The following is a 3,982-nucleotide window of genomic DNA, read 5'->3' as shown; positions in this document are numbered from 1 at the left end:
ACCACACCCCCAAGTTGAAGAGCCTTTCCGCCACGTCTGGTGAAGGGACCACTCGGTCCCTATCACCTGATCCTGACGGTTGAGCTTGTCTGCTGCTACGTTCTTCTTCCCTGGAATGTAGAGCTGACAGCCCTACTGAGTGCCAGCCCCCTCGGCCCCCTCGTGACTTGCAGCATCAACCGGTGTAGCGAAGGGACACTAGGCCCCCCTGCTTGTTGACGTAAGACACGGGAAAGTAAGGCGGATCTCTTGCCTGTGACCAACTCTCCTTTAGCCTCCATTGAAGAGACCGCAGGTGAAGACGCCCGTGAGGGACTAGCTTCTCGAGAGACAACAGGTGACCGATCACGACCTGCCATTGCTGAGCTGGCTGTTCCTGTAGAGACAGGAACCGTCCGGCTGCCTCCCTGAACCTGCTGATCCGCAAGTCTGCGGGGAAGACTCGCCCTGCTACCGTATCGATCAGCATGCCCAAGTACTTCATCCTCTGCTCGGGCTCGAGATCGGACTTCTCGAAGTTTATCATGATCCCGAGATCGCGGCAGAACTCGAGGAGTCGATCCCTGTCCTGTAGCAACTGCGAGTGGGAGCTCGCCAGGACCAGCCAATCGTCGAGATACCTCAGAAGACGTATCCCTACCGAATAAGCCCAAGCCAACACCAGAGTAAACACTCGCATGAACACCTGTGGGGCGGTTGAGAGACCGAAGCAAAGTGCCCTGAACCGGTACACCGTCCCATCGAGGATGATATGGAGGTACTTCCTGGAGGACTGGTGGATGGGTATCTGGAAATACGCATCCTTCAAGTCCACCGAAAGCATGAAGTCGTTCTCCCTGATGGACTCGAGCACTGAGCATGTCGTTTCCATCGCGAACCGAGTCTGGCAAACGAATCGGTTCAAGGGAGTGATATCTATCACCGGGCACCAGCGCCCCGAGGACTTCTCCACTAGGAAAAGTAGACTGTAGAATCCCGGCGACTGATCCCGTATGATCTCCACAGCTCCTTTGCTCAGCATGGCTTCTACTTCCTACCAAAGCACTACATCCCTGGCAGAATCAGGAACGTACGTCTGTAGATGGACAGGGTTGGAGGTGAGGGGTGGCTGTGACTCGAAGGGTAGTAGATACCCCTCCCGAAGGACATCCACTATCCAGGTCTCGGCTCCGTAGCGCTCCCAGGTTGCCCAATGGCTCGCCAGGCACCCCCCACTTCCGGCAGCAGGTGAGGGAGAACGCCGTCCCTAGCGTTTCCCTCTCTTCGACTTCTTCCCGGTTCCTCCTCGAGAGAAGGAGGGCTGGTTACGGTCGCTCCTTACCGAAGAAGTCGAAGGCTGAGTCTTTCCTCTCGACTTCGACGAGGAGGTCGTCTTGGTCGAAGAGGAAGAAGCGCCAGCTAAGCTCTTGGGCTTAGACACAGTGGCTCGTGGCTGCCCAACCGCCTTCGAGACTGCCTGGTGGACGGTCACTGTCGTCAGTGCACCGTTGCTCCACCGCAGCGTCCACCATCTCTCTCGGGTAGAGAGAGGCGGGGGAACTCAGCACTGGTCCGTTGCAGCCCGGCCCAAAGCCGCCTCGCGCCCTGCCGACCTGGTCACTCGGGTGAGGACTGCATCCCTACGCCTCAAAACCAGGTTGGCCCACAGGTTGGCCGTCTGGTGGGCCAGGTAGGAAATCGCCCTACCACCAGACTGGCACAGTCTCCCAAAAGCCGGGTCTCCTTCAAGAGTGATGTTTCCTGAGGAGGCCGCGACCGTAGACACTGTGAGGGACCACAGGTCTAACCAAGAGACTGCTTGGAACGCTGCCATGGCAGTTGATTCCAAGGCCAGTGCCTCTTGCTGCGAGAACCAAAGGTTCTCTGACAGCAGGTGCTGAAGAGACACCCCCGGAGTTAGCCTAGCTAGCTCCGGGTTAACCTGCTTGGGCGGCAGAGGGTCCTCCGAAGGCACATAGAAGCACCTCTGTCGTGGTAGAGGTGGGGGAAGGAGCTTGGATGACCTGCCGGACAAGAGAGTCCACCTGGCTCAACACACTGTCGGCCAAGGCTGATCGCAGCAGGCCCACCGTCGTCCTGGGTTCCCTCTTGGGGCCCCAGAACGACTCCAGCCTAGACGTAGGCTCGGAAGGTGGGAGCAGCGACCCTTCCCCGAGGTCATTGTGCTGACGAATCAGCGCAATTACCTCCGCAAAAGACCTCTGGATTTCGGGAGTGACTACGTCCTGCGGAGATGGGCCGTCAAACCCATCCAAAGAGGACGCCTCCAGAGCTTCTCCTCTCTCCACAGGAGGAACCACCACAGACCCCTCGTGGTCTCCTCCAACCACTTGGGCGTACGATCTGGTCGGTCCTAGGACCGTGCCAGGTTCGTAGGCCCTCGTGCAGGGATCGCGAGAAGCTCACTCCTCGCGATCGCTCCTGATCACCTCGCTCTTCCCGGTGTAGCCCGAGGAAGTTGAAGGGACCGGAGAGGAAGACCTAACGCCCCCTTCCTGCCCACCGGTAGAACCGGTGTGCTGGGGGGGCTGCAGGCGACCGCCAACCCACGGTGGCGATCGAGCTGCAGGCCTGGTCACGCGGCTCTCTGGGGGAGAGCGGCTGGACCGAGAACAGCGGCGACGGTCCCAAGCGTCAGAAGAGCTGCTGCTGGTCCCCCTATCCGACCGGTCCCGGTGGGAGCGCTGGTCAGGGGACCGGCAGAGTCCGCTGTCACGGTGGGAGCGAGGCCTGTCCTCACGGCACGCCACGTCGCCTGAACCAGCCGAAGTTGGTCCTGGCGACTGAGGGGACCTCTTCCTCGCCTCAGCCCGCAGCCGGTCTGGGACCGTCGCATCAACCCTGGGTACCGGCAGCTCGCCACGAGAGCGATCGCTGGCCTGGCAGGAGTCACCTGAGCGACTCCCTCCAGTCTTCCCTCCGTGCCTGGATTCTGGTGCCGAGTGGGCTCGGCTGCCTGGGTCTTGGCTGCACGGTCACCCGCAGGTGACCGTACACTCGGTACCTCTCGCGAACGAGAGGCCAAGACGGATCCTGGCGCAGAGGCAGAACCCCTGGCGCCAGGTGAGGAGGTACCGGTGTTAGCCGGAACTCCTCTGGTCCCCAACCGACGGACCCTTAGAAGTCTCAGAGCGAGCCTTCTTGGGGGGAGGAGCCTGCCTTCTTCTTCCTCGGCTGTGGTGCCTTGGAAGTCGAAGGGGAAGATGTGGCTGCAGACGACGACGAAGACGATGACGACACCTTTCTCTTCTTCTCTTCTTCTTCGTCAGCTTCCTCAGGAACCACCGTCAGGTCCTCCATCCAGGATGGAGCCGGGGGCAGTTGCCGAAGCAACAGGCCCGGCCTGCACCATGTACGGAAGGACCTGGGGTGGGGGCAGCAACACCATGGGCAGGAACGACAACGGCAGGAACTGGTACGGGAGCGGCAGGCACAGGAACAGGCAGCGGTACAGGAGACAGCGACACCCTGGGCACTGGCGGCAGGTTGAGTGGGGAGCTCTTGGGACACCGAAAATCGGGGGCTGGGGCAAGAGCGACAAACCCAGGCGGCGGGGTAACCTCCCTCCTCTGCGGAACCACAAGCGAAGCCTGCACCGCACCTGTTGGGGTCACCATGGCCACGTGCTGTGTGTAAACAAGATGGGGAGGCGCAGCATACCCTGGCGTCGACACTGTGGTAGTCGTCGACGTCTCGGGACCATGAGTTACCAGCCTGGAACTCTGCGCGAGGTGGTAGAGCAGCCCCCGAACGCTCGTTGTCCCCTGGAGCCCCAGCGAGTACCAGACCTAGCCAAGATCGTCCCCCGCGGCACGAGCACCTGAGGAAGGAATAGTCGGGTTAGTAGGGGGGGGTTCCTCTTCGCTCGGGGGGGAACAGGTCCCACCCTGAGTGAACAGAAGACCCCAAGTACAACTGAATGTCGGGGTATCACACTCCCTCCTCCATGCTCAATTGATCGAGGGAGGAGAAGGAACGCGAA

General features: G+C 60.7%; 1 protein-coding gene across 10 annotated transcripts in view; it reads left to right on the top strand.

Moving 5' to 3' along the window:
* LOC135199505 (THO complex subunit 2-like) overlaps window positions 1–3,982 on the top strand; it is a 608,436-nt gene that overhangs the window by 409,820 nt on the left and 194,634 nt on the right. The window lies entirely within an intron of this gene.

Source organism: Macrobrachium nipponense, chromosome 25, assembly GCF_015104395.2.
Source record: "Macrobrachium nipponense isolate FS-2020 chromosome 25, ASM1510439v2, whole genome shotgun sequence".
NCBI lineage: Eukaryota > Metazoa > Arthropoda > Malacostraca > Decapoda > Palaemonidae > Macrobrachium > Macrobrachium nipponense.
Note: the sequence above shows the minus strand (reverse complement) of the source record. Positions and strands in the feature narration are given on the sequence as shown.